The following is a 15,662-nucleotide window of genomic DNA, read 5'->3' as shown; positions in this document are numbered from 1 at the left end:
CACTGCAAGGGTCTCATGTACAGCAGGCCAAAAGGTATCACGTTGGACGCCGCTGCCATCAGGCCCAACAGACTCTGAAACTGTTTGACAGTGAGTGACTGGCCTTCTCTTACTCTTGTGACTGCCGTGAGGATTGACTCGATTCGAGCAGGAGACAGACAGTCCCACACCACGCCTAAATAAGTGGTTCTCTGTAGTGGAGAAAGAACACTCTTCTTGGCGTTTAGTCTTAACCCCAGCTCTCTCATATGGGTGAGGACTACATCTCGATGCCGAGCCGCCATCTGCTCCAGAAGACGGAGATCTAAGATTGGACGCAACCCCCCCCATCCTTCTTCGGAATGATGAAGAAACGGCTGTAGAACCCGGACGCTCTCGAGAGAGAGGAGGAAAACATTCTATGGCCCCCTTCCTCAAGAGAGTATCTACTTCTTGTTCCATTACCAGAGCCTGCTCGGGGCCCACTAGTGTGGGGATGACCCCGTTAATCTCCAGGTGGGCTGCCCTCAGGGACCTGACAATGGTAGGACCATTTCGCAGAGGTCCTCTTAGACAAATAACGGTCCGCAGATCAGTTTTCATTCTAGAAGACCCCAACTGAGAGCATCGCTCCGACCCCTTATCTTTCTGTGGAGGGGTGCAGGTCGCAACGCTCTGTTTTTGAGACTGGCTATATGAGGAGCTTGATGGCTTGGGCTGCTGCTGCTCAGCAGCCCCACCCCTGAGCAGGTCAGCATATATGCTTGTGCGAATGGACAGACAACAGTAAATAGACAGACACATACACAGAGCGCTACTGAAGAGCAGAAGCTGGTTTGCGCTCTGCTGGATGCGCTTTTATGCTTTCTGGTGCTTGCGTCACCCCGCTGGTGACGTCTCGCTGCTCCATTGGACTGATTTGACACGTGCTTCAGAACGCGGTCATGCAGGGGCGTTCCCAAAGCGACTCGACGCAGCTCGAGTTCCTGAAGGGGAACTATACTTATATCATGCATTTACTATATCTTGAGAATTTTACAGTCCCCTCCTTCCTTCCTAAGCAGATGGCCCAGGCCATAAAAGTTGACTTAGGGGTGTCAAGAACTCAAGTTAAACTTGAGTTCTTGACATGCCTAGGTCAACTTTTATGGCCTGGGCCATCTGCTCAGGAAGGAAGGAGGGGCCTAAGAATGGGTGAAGGGATAGATGGGCAAATGGTCTTTCTCCCAGATCTTCCTGTCAGATTAGAAATTGTATTGTTTTGTTGTATGGCTAACAACGCCCCTCTTGGTCCCTTGGGGCAAACTCAGTACAGTCCCGAGGGGCCATCATGAGATGATCTCTGTAGGGTGCCCATTATCATAGTCTTTGCAGGGCTGGCACCTGTAGTGGACTGAGAGTGATGGCAGCATAGACTGAAAGCACGCTGAGAGTGAAGAATATACTTGAAGATGAGAGCACTGCCAATGACACATCCTCGGAACACCCAGTCCCACCATGTGTAGGCATACTGCGCTGAGTGGGTGGACGAGCTGGATAGGATGTTTGCAGTCCTCTTAGCCAGGTTGGCTTCTACCTGCGCTTGGATGAGTTGGTATTCAATCTGTGAGATGGCATTCTGCACCAAGTCTATCGTGTCAACCAGGGCTTGTGTGCCGTTTGTTGAAAGTGTCCTCCCACCACGGAGAGACACTTGTGTCCAGTGGAACCCTTCCCAGGATATTTATCTGACCCATTGAAAAGTCCTCCATCACCTCTAAGCAGATGGTGTGATTCACTGGGCAGGTCCTAGGTGAAAGAATTCATCTCACTGACGACGTACCATTGTGTGTGAGACACTTGAACAGCATCAGAATGGCTATGCAATGACTGAACATTAATGAGTTTGGAATTGTTAGGAGAAAAAGGTTGTAATGTATTGCAGATACAAATAATGTAACTAGATGTTTCATGACAACAAGTGCGAGTGGCAAATAAGGTCTCAGTGCCCTTCAAGGTCATATACCCAATAAGGTGGTCCCATTTTATGATCTTATCCTTCAATACTACACCAATGGAGCGTATTGTAGTGGAATTTGGATAAACCTGATCTGGGTGAATTAAAGGAAAAGTGGCGAAAAATCCAATACAGCCAATACATTCATTTCCTGTATACATCATTAATGTTGACAATAGTTCAGAATAGTTAATGCCCTTCATTTTCTCTGACATAAGCCAACTATGCAAATCTAAAATTTCAATAAGATCTTTTAAGACATGTCTAGGGGACTTATGAAGACGAAGATCTAAAATCTCTTGTCTTGCTGCTGTAAACAAATGTTGTGCATATGTTCTACAGGCTAAATCACGCTCGATGGTACGGGTCTGATTGAAAATTTTATGGCTGATCGTGAGAAGCGCCTGCACTTCAGATCTGACTGCTTTGATAAAGTTTTCATTACTATTGGTGATATGCTGGAAACCAGTGGCCATCTGATTTGCCAACCATGTTGAGAGTTGAGATTGTCCAGTAATTTTGTTAGTATTTGCTTTGGAATTGGCTGAGCCAAAAAGGCCTGCTTTATTACCAAATAAGTCTTGTTTGGTGCGGAAAGATGGTATTTGGACTGCAAGTCTAGTTTTTTAGTCAGAAAGTAAATCATTGATGCATGACTGTAGCCATGTACAAGTTTTGTCATTAAAGCTACAGTGCTTTACATAAGCAGACAAAATATTAGAGATATTGTATGTCACATGTGTCATTACAAGATTAACATAATGAAGCAAGGTTTTATTAACATTTTCTTTGATTAGACCACCGGCAGGTGGGGGATGTAATTTTGGACACTGTGGGTTTACTATAGCCACAAGTAGTTAGGTTAAAGCAATGATGTAAAGTCCATGAACAATTATTAGGATTTGTGAAATCATCCATGTTTGTTTCACACCTTCCCAGACAGTATGTACCTTCCTTTTGGCTTGTCCAAACAAATGTTTTTAATGTATTATCAATTAATGGTTGTCTCAAATTGAAAATCATTTCTGTAAATTTTAGGTGTGTGTTGTTAATATGCTACTGAGTGTCTGCACCAGTATGTTGCTGGTTCTAGATCCTTGGTGGAGTAACACATTTTAGGATCTGCACCATTGTTGTTGCCTTCATACATGGTGTACATCTCTGAGTCTGGATATTTTTTTCTTGGAACCAGCCAGTAATGTTATGGAGAAAATGTGGTGCACCTGTGTATCCTGTAATGTTACTGTCTGGGAGATGGGTAGACCCTGTCTTACAGCAAATTTTTGTTGCACAATTTGGTTCCGGTACTAATCCGGGAACCCATGTGACTGTCTTTGTATGTGATCGCTGTGTATGGCCCCTTGGTATATTTCCATACCCATCTCTCACATCCTAGGGTGTGTGTGAGGGTGACTCGTTGTCCCAATTCAATGCAGGTGGGTCCAGATACTGTCCTGGAATCCGGCCTCCATGGAATTGCAGTGACTGCCCTGAAAGGAAAAAGATCATAATTAATTCAATGAACCTTTAAACAGTTTGCATTGGGACATGTGGTACCATCTTAATTTCCTTCTGATGGCAATGGCCACACAGCTGTTACAAACAGCTTTGATTTCATAGGGTCCATGCCATCTAGGGGAAAACGCATTTTGTTTCACAAAAACACGCACCATCACAATGTCTCCTGAAAATTTTGTTTCAGAGTTTGGGTTGAACTGTGCATCATTCATCAAGTCAGACTGCTGTTGCTTTAGTGCAGCCTGTGTGTACAACATCTTCAATCTTTCTTGCAACTACATCAACACAGTTTGTTGAGGTGCGAGCATGAGGGGCCCTAAGTCTGCAGAGGAGATCTCTGGATCAATGGGTAACTTCATCACCCTTCCAGTCATAAGTTCATATGGGCTAATACCCGTGGCTTTTGATGGAGTTGCTCGCAATACAGTTAGAACCGTAGGTAAGGCATCAATCCACTTATTCTGGTGTTGTGCTATTTGTTTAGCGATATTTTCTTTGATAGTGCGATTCACACGTTCAACAATCCTCGAACTTTGTGGTCTATATGAAATATAAAATATGAAATATTTGCTTGATGTTCAGCATTTTGCACATGTTTTGCATGACCTGTCTGGTAAAATTAGTCCCTTGATAGGATTCAATTTGAATTGGTGCTCCCCATAGAGGGATGATTTGGTTGGTTATTACACGTGCCACCGTATTAGCTGTGTTGTTACGAGTGGGAATTGCTTCAACCCATTTTGAGAATTTGTCAATTATCACGAGGCAATAGCGATACACTCCTTTTGCACTGGGTAGCGGACCAATAAAATTCCAATTGTAGGAACTCCCAGGGTCCTTTAGGTGGTTCTGGCCTACGCAAATTTGTTTGGCCTAATTTCCCCTGGTTAACAGTGGCACACACTAAACAGGTGTTAAACATCTTTCAGTGTCTACTGGCATTCCTGGCCACCAAAACTGTCTTTGTATCAATTGCAAAGTTTTTGCGGCAGATACATGAGAATAATCATGATATAATTTGATTATTGGTTTTTGGAGGGCCTCAGGTACAACAAATTTGTCATCTCTAAATAACTATGCCTTCAGTGACTTTAACCATCTGATCATGCTTTAAGTGTGGTGCAAGTTCCCCATCAGAGACCCACAGATTTTTCTGGTATTGTTTGAGGTTAATGGGTGTAACTTGGATCGCACTCACTGCAGGAATCAGTGGTTTATTGTCCTGTCAGTTATCGCCTTTTACCGCAGCTAACTTGGCTAACTGATCGACAATGTTGTTATTTTGTTCACATGCGTCAGGATTTCTGTGGATATGCGCACGCACTTTGACGATGGAAACGTCTCGGTTACGTATGGTAACCCTCGTTCCATGAAGGAGGGAAGGAGACGTCTCGAATTGGTATCTCGCTTAGAGAGACCAATCTACTTCGAGTATAAACTAAACGAGCCAATGCACATTGGCATGTGATTATTGCATCCAGCTGCCGCTGATCACAGCGTGAGTATAAGTAGGCAGCAGATGCAGCGCATATTGTGGCGACGGGACGTGACGTCTCCGTTCCCTCCTTCAGGGAACGAGGGTTACCATACATAACCGAGACTTTCCCTTTCAGTCGGGCAATCTCGACGTCACGTCGGATGACCAACGAATTGAGATCCCTACCAAAAGGCCACAGATACTGCCACTTCCAGTGTCCTGTGGGAGCCTCCTGCTCCCCTACTTTTTAGTGCAGGGCAGGGCTTACCACATTAGGACCAGCTACTGCTGCTATGGCACTACCCACTCAGTAAGACTGGATAACACTGGGAAAACATACCCGTTCCAATTGGGACCGGGACGTTGCGGAAGCTCCATCCTTCCCGAAGGAGGTTTCGGAAGCAAATACACACATGAACATCCCTTAGGTGCATATGGAAGATTGGAGGTGATTGTAACCCTCTTGGAGTGGCAGAAGTCTGCCCGGGGAAACACGGGCTCTGAGATCATACAGTGGACTTTACACATATGGGATCTACTTAGGTCTCTACATATGGAACCCAGCCCTCTACCGGTTCTCACGGATTCATCGAGAGAGGGCCTGGCGTATGTGAGATTAGAATAAGTGTGTCCCAAAGCATAGTATGTTGAAAAGAGTATGCCAAAAGTCATAGATGATCTACTATTTCAGGTCGATTATTGAATAGGGATGGGCGGATCGATCCTTAAGTATCGATACTTCGATACTGATGTTGTATCGAAAGGATCGATCCTCACATAAAAATATCGATTCTAAAGTGCATATTTTTAACCATTAATTTTATTTAATTATCAAGAAATTCAGTGCATAAAATAAGCTTGTAAGTAGAAAAATAGACTATATTAGCGAATAATTGTGTTGGGTAGAACCATTTCTCCTGAACACACTCTCTCAGAACACTTTCAGAAATGCTGAAAGACAGAACCAATCAATCACAGACAGCGTTCGCTGCTGAAGCATGGCCCACAGTGCTTGTCCAAATAGGGCTGCATTTCCCAAAAGCATCAGAAGCTTAACAGGTTTCATAGACAATTGGACGAGTTTTTGGGGTAGACCTGACCTGTTGAAAAGCGATGGTCTTCATCCCTCCTGGGGTGGTGCCACTCTTCTGTCTAGAAATATGGCACATAGTCTTAGAGTTTTTACTTGACTAACTGGGGCCCAGGTCAGGAAGCAGACAGACTGGCTAAACTGACCATCTGCTAGCCGCTTCATGTCACAGAAATCAGTTAATTCTCAGCACATAGAAACTATTTCACCTAGAAATCACACTATAGAGACTGTGTCTGTTCCCCGAACTAGAAAATACAAAAAACTTAACAATTTAATTTATGTTCAACAAATAAAAAACAGATGTACTTCTGATGCCCCCCTAACTGTGACAGCCTTGGATGGAAGACCGTTAGCTCCAGGGAAAATAACCCACCTCACCTCTCTCCTATGTCTCGTCACTTACCAGCACCAGAAGAGAATGTGCTTTCACCTCATACAGTCTCCCGAGTTCCCTGTTATCCTCGGTCACCCTTGGCTTCTCCAGCATAATCCACACTTTGACTGGTCCACTGGTGCTGTTCTCAGTTGGGGACCCACCTGTAGGATTCTATTGCATCAATTATCCCCAGTTCCAAAATAATAGCTCCTATCAGGTGGATTTTGGAAAATACTGTAAAACAGGCCCAATCTGACCCAGGAGGGGGGCCAACCCACTGTCTGTTTGTCCCAAAAGCTGTCCGCTCCCAGATTCTCTCCAGATTCAGGATGTGACAACATTTGTAAACGCATGTCCCACATGCAACCAAAGTAAAAGCTCTCACCGTTCTCCTCAAGGGCTGTTGCACCCTCTCTCCATACCTCGTAGACCTTGGTCTCACCTTTCCATGGATTTTATCACTGGACTTCCGCTATCTCAAGGCAACACCACTATCATGGTCATAGTTGATAGATTCTCCAAGGCCGCCCAATTTATTCCTCTGCCCAAACTACCCACCGCAAAAGAGACTGCTGAATTGGTTATGACCCATGTCTTTCGAGTCTTTGGCATCCCACAAGACATCGTCTCTGATCGAGGACCCCAATTTTCCTCCCGATTCTGGCGGGCATTTTGTCAATCACTGGGGGGCTACAGTGAGTCTATCTTCCGGGTTCCACCCAGAGTCCAATGGGCAAACAGAGAGGCTTAACCAGGATCTTGAGACTACACTGAGGTGTATGGCAGCTAACAACCCATCCTCTTGGTCTTCCTTCATCATGTGGGCAGAATACGCGCAAAATACCCTTCGCTCCTCTGCTACAGGCATATCCCCTTTCGAGTGCCAGTTCGGGTACACCCCTCCACTATTCCCTGAACAAGAAGTGGAGGTCGCAGTTCCCTCTGCTCAGCAGTTTGTTAAGCGCTGCCACCAGACATGGAAAAAGGCCAGACTCAAGCTCCTTAAGGTCTCTCAGCAGTACCAGTACCAGGCTAATCGCAGACGCAGACCTGCCCCCACTCTGCGCCCTGGCCAAAGAGTCTGGCTCTCCACTAAGAACATTCCCTTACGGGTGGAGTCCCGTAAACTTTCCCAGAGGTTCATCGGTCCCTTCAAGATTGCCAGGAAAGTTAACCCGGTTACTTATCGTTTATACTTACCTAAGTCTTTGAAGATAAATCCCACTTTTCATGTCTCCCTGTTAAAACCTGTTTTGTCTTCTCCTTTTCTTGCGAGAGAGCAGGGGGGTTCCTCCTGAAGTCCACTATCATCTCCACAGTTTTGAGCGTGTTCAGCTCCAGGTTGTTAAGACTGCACCAGACAGCCAGCTCTTTAACCTCCTGTCTGTAAGCAGACTCGTCTCCGTCCTGTATGAGGCCGATGACTGTAGTGTCGTCTGCAAACTTCAGGAGCTTGACAGAGGGGTCTTTAGAAGTGCAGTCATTGGTGTAGAGGGAGAAGAGCAGTGGGGAGAGTGTCAGAGTTTTTGCTTTGTATGTCTCAGTCAGGTCCCTATGGTACTCTCGTGTCAATGTTGGGCCTCTTGTAATCAGTGCTATTGTTTTCAGATGTGCCTCGTTCTGGGCTGTGTATTTAAACTGGTCACTTCCTTTGTTTCTTTGCTTGGTTATTGTTGTTCCTAAGCCAGCTGCTGCCGTAAGTCTGCTCTAGTTCAAAGAACTATACTGCAAAAGTTTTTTGGATTGTTTCCCTGTGTTTAAGTTGGCTGTTTTGTCTTTTTCCTGAGTTTTGGTTTTAGAGATTATTATTCTCCTTTTTGGATAATTTTTTGGACTGAAGATTTTTCTGTTTTGTGGCTTTCATTAAGGAAAAGGATTTTTGGGTTTAACTGCCTCCTGTGGCTCAGTGGCGGAGATTGAGACTCTCGCGCCAGAGACCCTAGTTCAAGCCCCGGCGCTGACATGTATGACTGCTATTAATTTGTAGCAGTGAATGAAGAGGTATCATATCGATCACAGGTGCAGTATGGAGTACCTCAAGGCTCAGTAGTAGGGCCATTACTCTTCACGCTTTACATGTTACCCTTGGGAGATATCATCAGGAAAACACGGTGTTAGCTTTCACTGTTATGCTGATGATACTCAGCTCTATATTTCTTCACAGCCCAGCGAAACATACTAATTTGAAAAACTAGCGGAATGCATAGTCGATATTAAAAACTAGATGACGAGTAATTTCTTACTGCTAAATTCTGAAAAAACAGAGGTGCTAATTATAGGACCTAAAAACTCTGCATGTAATAACCTAGAACACTGTCTAAGACTTGATGGCTGCCCTGTCAATTCCTCGTCATCAGTTAGGAACCTAGGTGTGCTATTTGATAGAAAAATGCAGTTTTACAAATGCTAGAAACTTGGCTTTCTAAGAAAAGATTGCTATCTCAAAAATATATCAAAATTACGACCTATGCTCTCAATGTCAAATGCAGAAATGTTAATCCATGCGTTTATGACCTCAAGGTTAGATTATTGTAATGCTTTATTGGGTGGTTGTTCTGCACGCTTAATAAACAAACTCCAGCTGGTCCAAAATGCACCAGCTAGAGTTCTTACTAGAACCAGGAAGTATGACCATATTACCCCGGTTCTGTCAACACTGTGCTGGCTACCTACTAAACATCGTATAGATTTTAAAATCTTGCTTATTCCTTATAAAGCCCTGAATGGTTTAGCACCTCAGTATTTGAACGAGCTCTTGTTACATTATAGTCCTCCACGTCCGCTGCGTTCTCAAAACTCTCAAAAAGCATTTTGATAATACCTAGAATATCAAAATCAATTGCGGGTGGCAGATCCTTTTCCTATTTAGCGCCTAAACTCTGGAATAACCTAGACACTGAAAATTGGAGTAATGATGCTCAAAATTCAGCTATGATCACAGATGCATTTTAAATTACATTTGAAAATATATTAAAATTATTATATTATATATAATAGTTATATTTCACAATATTGCTGCTTTTACTGTTGTTGTTTTTTTTCTTTTTCAAATAAATGCAGCCTTGGTGAGCATGAGACTTAAAAAAATTACAAAATCTTACTGACCCCAAACTTTTGTGTACATGTAAAATTAGGTCAACCGGAACCGGGGACACTTTCCATAACACCCAATGTACTTGCTGCATCGCTAGAAGAATGGCATCTATGCTAATATTAGATTTAATCTGGTTGTTAAAAGTTCAAATGGATTGTGTTCTGTTCTGTAATTGCTGTTAATAAATCTGTCAGAAAAAAATATGCTAAAATTTCACCTTTGGGGTACAACAGCCTGGCAGCCTTTTACAAAAATTAACCATGGTTTTATTACAGTAACCACAGTTTACCACAGTATTTGTACTAAAACTGCAGTAACCACAGTTTAGCAAGATAATAATAATAATAATACATTTTAGTACTTATGTAACACCATGTTTATTTTTCATGAGGTACCCTCAAAGGTGCACCTTTGTAACTTATCTACCCTTAAAGCATGCATACTTGTATAGTATTAATATGCTCCCTTTTAGGGGTATAGTTGCACCTGTGAGGTTACTGCCTCAGTAAAGGGCTAAAATACAATTATAGGACATTTTATTTCTGACAGTGTTAACAAAAAAGGTATCGGTATCAATATCGACGATACTGGGCTTAAAAAATTGGATCAAAAATAAAATGAGGTATTGCCCATCCCTATTTTTGAAGTGTGGCTCCCTGAACACTCTAATGGCTAAAATTGCCCACAATCCATTGCGCTTTGGCGATGAATTCGTATCAGAACTACAAACACGAATAAAACGCTTTAGAAAAACTATAAACGTGGCAGATGCGCGCGATCGAAGGTTAGGTAGAGAGGTTTACTGTTAGTTTGAGTTACTAACAGTGTTACTTTCGCTGACGAATAATTTTCGTCATAATTGTCGTCGAGGACATTTTTTTCACCGACGACAACGAGACGATAACGAACTAAAACTATTTTTGAATGACAAAAACTATGACGTAAATCTATTGACATTTTCGTCAACGAATAAAAATGAGACGAAAATGTTAGGGAGGGATGATTTGGGATGAGATTCATTCAGAACGAATCTGCTGCGTGGCTCTGAGGTTATTTGTACATAAGCTAAAATACACTTGCTGCACGTCGCATAAAACGTAAAAAAAATGTGAATATGTGGGAGTAAGAGAAGAGCAGACATATGGATAAATCTGACGACTCGAGAGAACTCAATTTGGTCCGGTTTTCTGAGTGCAGACACTATACACCCAAAGCGCGTCTCACAGCGCGCAAGTGCTCTTTCGTGTCGCATGAACGGAGAATTACACACAAAATGATGTCAAATTGTCAATTTTGACGAGTATTCACGTAAACACAGATTACGTCGTAAGCTAACGTAAACAATATTTGTGTATATATATATATATACCCGGGCTAATAAGACCGTGTATCAGTACATTGCATCCATTGCAGCTGTGCATTCGGTTTTAAAGGGACAGCAGCCTAATTTAGTTGCTATTGTCCGAGTCATTGATGTTAATCAAGCAACAAAAGAAAGACAGAAAATCACGCACTGCTCTTGACTGAAAACTTTAGTAGCCTTAAAGATTAATCTAAATTTATTTATAGAAATAAATATGTCTGCTTGAAAGAATGAAGAATATGGTAAACAAATTGCTATAAAGAATGCATAATGTAACCATTGGTATTTCATTAAAAAGTAGACCACCCAGCTTGTATCTTGTTCTTTGTAAGAAGTGGTTTTATTTTAACATAAAGGCATGTTGTGTGTCACAACAGTTAAATCAGTGGCTATCATGATAAAACCTTAATAGTAAACCTATATAATGAGTTTAGACTAAAAGACTAGACTAAAACTAAAAACAATTCAGATGACTAAAATATGACTAAAACTAAATGGAATTTTAGTCAAAAGACTGACTAAAACTAAATCAAAATTTGTTGTCAAAATTAACACTGGTTACTAATAATCAACATTTAACCTGGTAAAAATTATATTTATTTATTGTTATCCATGTTATATTTAATCTGCAACAGCAATGTGAACTTTTATAAACATCCATTTGGTCATTAACTTTTAAATGCATCATTATGCAGAAAATATGAGCAGAGTTCTCCGCATGAAAGACCCCCGCGACTGGCAGATCAATGAGCTAGTTCTTTTCTCTCCAGTACGGTAGGACATTAAATTAAATTAAATGTGGAGGATGTTAACTGTGACAAGATGATTGACAGGCCAGTTTATAGTGACAGGGTGCGTGTAACAGAGCGGTCCTTTAAAGACGCAATTGTGTGACGTGATGGTATGTCCCAAAGCTTGCCTACTCTTCTACTACACACTTAAAAGTGAAAATCTTTCTGTCGCTCGGTTCAGCTAATGTTCGTCCTGTGCACTGAATGCTCTCTCCTCCACATCATGAGTAGACACGCCCCTTATTGCTGATTGGCTACAAGTTTTGTTTTTCTAAAGCGTTTTTGAAAAATCGCTTACCCCACCTTTAAACAAAAACTTGTCGGGCATAAGCTAGTTTTCAAACTTTTTCCCAAAATCAAGTATTGTACATTTGTATAACACTTACTGATTTTAAAGCATAAACTTGCTTAAAAGCTTGAATAAAAGGTTACCAAATGTAGTTTCATATCCATTGTGTTATAACAAAGTCATTAATCCATTTGGTCATTAACTTTTAAATGCATCATTATGCAGAAAATATGAGCAGAGTTCTCCGCATGAAAGACCCCCGCGACTGGCAGATCAATGAGCTAGTTCTTTTCTCTCCAGTACGGTAGGACATTAAATTAAATTAAATGTGGAGGATGTTAACTGTGACAAGATGATTGACAGGCCAGTTTATAGTGACAGGGTGCGTGTAACAGAGCGGTCCTTTAAAGACGCAATTGTGTGACGTGATGGTATGTCCCAAAGCTTGCCTACTCTTCTACTACACACTTAAAAGTGAAAATCTTTCTGTCGCTCGGTTCAGCTAATGTTCGTCCTGTGCACTGAATGCTCTCTCCTCCACATCATGAGTAGACACGCCCCTTATTGCTGATTGGCTACAAGTTTTGTTTTTCTAAAGCGTTTTTGAAAAATCGCTTACCCCACCTTTAAACAAAAACTTGTCGGGCATAAGCTAGTTTTCAAACTTTTTCCCAAAATCAAGTATTGTACATTTGTATAACACTTACTGATTTTAAAGCATAAACTTGCTTAAAAGCTTGAATAAAAGGTTACCAAATGTAGTTTCATACCCGTTGTGCTCTAACAAAGTCATTAAACGGTTCTCTTTGTTTTATAAGATTTACTTTTATTACTTCTAATAAGGTTCACACTACTTTTCTAAGTCTGATAAATATGTGGTCAATACACAATGAAACGAGAATCAGGCTACCAAATAAGTTTGACACAATGTTTTTAAGAAAGGGATTTTTATATATATATTTTTTTTTTTTTAAACAACTAAACCAGATAACAGATTATTCTTTCTTTTTGAGAAACCTACATTTCAAAAATGAGTTTCCCAGAGTTATCATCCGAGTGGAACTTGTCTTATTTTCTGAGTTTCAGGCATGGTGCAAACATGCAATACAGGAATCCAAGTTTCTTAACCGAACAAAGAAAACATATTTTACATTCATTCAACATATTTTATTCAATATTTTTGAAGGAGTACCATGGTTTCATGCCTTTTTTAAAAGGCTTGTCTAATGCTTTAGGTGCATCCCCATTCAGATTTTCGACATCCAACATGAAATTAAACATGAATGTTGTATCAGCTGAGCTTGTTTCAACTGTTTATTACCATTTTCTTAGGTTATTATATTCGACTCAAATAAATAGGTATTGAATAAACCTTATGTTCCATGCTTTTCCCCCTATACAGACCCCAAAGATAATATCCAAACAAGATCTCTGCGACTGCGAGCACAATTGTAAATTCAAGAGGCCTAGTAATCCAGAAAGCGTTTACATCATATAAGAAAAGTCTATATATATATATATATATATATACAACTAAATCAGATAACAGATTGTTCTTTCTTTTTGACAAACCTAAAAACCAGCAGAATGTGAATTTTTTAGCATCCAACATGAAATTAAAGAATTAAAGAGTATCAGCTGAGCTTGTTTCAACTGTTTATTACCATTTTCTTAGGTTATTATTATTATTTTTTTTACTCGTATAGAATAGAAATAAAATAAAGCTTATCATCCATGTTTTTCCCTACAGACCCCAAAGATAATATCCAAACAAGATCTATGTGGGGACAGTTGTAAATTCCTAGAGGCCTAGTTACTTAGAAAGTGTATACATCATTTAAGAAAAAGGTCATAATGCAAACAGAATACAGAAAACCTCCTCTTGATCTATTGTGACTGACATTTTACTAAGTTAGATGATCAGGATTATGGATGACACTGTACACATTTTGTTTGTTGACTGTATATGTCATTACTATGACTGTAGGCGAGGCCTTCTCTCTAAGAGCCATCAGCATTCAGTGTTTATAGAAATAAATAAAAATTAAGAAAATTTCTACTTGAGAGCATTTGACTGAGTCGGTATTTCTTTTTTGGACATCCATATCCATCTCCATATCCATATCCATACGATGAACCATCAACATGAACAGTAAGTCTTGCTATTTTACACTTACAACTGAAACATTTAACCATTGCTCTGAAAGCTACACATTCAGTAAAGTTTGAGGTTGTACACCCTCTTGAAAAGGCTACAGACACAAAATATAAAGGAATTGTTGTGCGCACAAAACCCCTATGTAACTCAAGAGCCCAAACCACTAAGAAAATTATCATATACAGAAAACCCACTCCTGACCAGAGTACACTGAGTACATTTATATTGACAGTATGACAACATGTTATATTGGAAACATTTTTTGTAAACAATGACAGAAGAACTGGTACATTGAAGTATAAACAAATATATTGACAAATACTTTTGAGAGATGAAGAGGATTTTAAGCAAGTTACAGATTTTGTCAGGTAATCCTTTATGTGCTGTTGTTTGTATATGAATTGTTTTGAGAAATGCACTTATCGGTTTGCAAATGTTAAGGATGATTCAAGAAATGTACTAAAGTGACTGAGAAAAACTGTTAAAGCAAATCTTTTTTTTTGTTCAAAAACAGAAACTGAGTCTTTTTTTACTTTATTTATGATTTGTATATTTTTACAGAACATCCCCATCCCCAACATTCAAACCCCTTACAAAGGAGGGACAAAAAGGGGGGAGAAAAAAATCAGTCATCATACCTTTTTCTTTGCAAAGGAAACATTTGTACATCAAATCAAAAGAGCAAGTTACATCAGTCACAATAATATTATACATTAGTTGACCAATCCTAAGTTACATATCTAAATAATGTCATACTTTTCCATCTTTGCAATAAATAAATAAATAACCATCTTCATTTGTAGACATGCAGTCATTTTATTCCATTATATATACCAGCTTCAGTCTCTGAGTTAATTAAACCAAACTTGGAGAACCTTCTTCCTTCCAATGTACTATGAATTTTTTAGCTATCAATAACAATATCCATAGATGTGAGTGTATGTAACATGTAAGTTAAAGAACCATACCACAATGTCTTGTTCAAGATAACTTTATCCATTGTTTCTTTCTTTCACTTTTTTTCAGTCACATGGAAGGTGCATATTCCAGTGTGACTGATGTTTGTTGGTGTGGGGTCTTGGTCTTTGTAAATAAGAAAAGGTACATGGACATTAGACAAATAACGTTTGTTTGATAATGATGATTCTCTTTGTCTTACCTTTCCCTTTGGAGCTTCCTAGTAGGAGGGGCCAGCCCACAAACAGGAAGCCATATTTATTCCATCCATGGGAGGGGAGGAGCTTACTCACTGAGAGTGTGGAGAATGTTATTTGAATGTTATTTGGGATGCATGTCTTTTGAAGATGAAAAATAGAGTTTATTAAAGAAGATGCTAATGTCAATGTTTGTATGAGGATGTTGAAGATCATTTACATTTTCAAGTGAAGTTTAGGCTAATTAGATTGTAATTGAAATATATTATATACATAATTGGACTGTTTGAATTTGAGGGGAGGAGCCTCACTCATAAAAACCTAACTGTTTGGTCAAGAATGGGGGGGGGGGGGGGGGGCGAAACCTGAGACTC

General features: G+C 40.3%; 1 long non-coding RNA gene and 1 pseudogene across 1 annotated transcript in view; both read right to left on the bottom strand.

Annotated features, from left to right (window-relative positions):
* Positions 1–1,308: 1,308 nt before the first annotated feature.
* LOC107561881 (uncharacterized) lies at positions 1,309–2,826 on the bottom strand (annotated as a pseudogene).
* A 2,982-nt stretch (positions 2,827–5,808) lies between these two features.
* LOC107561882 (uncharacterized) overlaps positions 5,809–15,662 on the bottom strand; it is a 13,918-nt gene continuing 4,064 nt past the window's right edge. Inside the window, exons 2-3 of the long non-coding RNA XR_001605924.1 lie at positions 6,207–6,212; positions 5,809–5,898 (exon numbers count right to left, since the gene is read on the bottom strand). This is a non-coding gene — a long non-coding RNA (uncharacterized lncRNA). The remainder of the gene's footprint in view (positions 5,899–6,206; positions 6,213–15,662) is intronic.

This window comes from Sinocyclocheilus grahami, unplaced genomic scaffold (genome assembly GCF_001515645.1).
Source record: "Sinocyclocheilus grahami isolate Dianchi unplaced genomic scaffold, SAMN03320097.WGS_v1.1 scaffold796.1, whole genome shotgun sequence".
NCBI classification, from domain to species: domain Eukaryota; kingdom Metazoa; phylum Chordata; class Actinopteri; order Cypriniformes; family Cyprinidae; genus Sinocyclocheilus; species Sinocyclocheilus grahami.
This window is presented reverse-complemented; position numbering and strand designations above follow the sequence as displayed.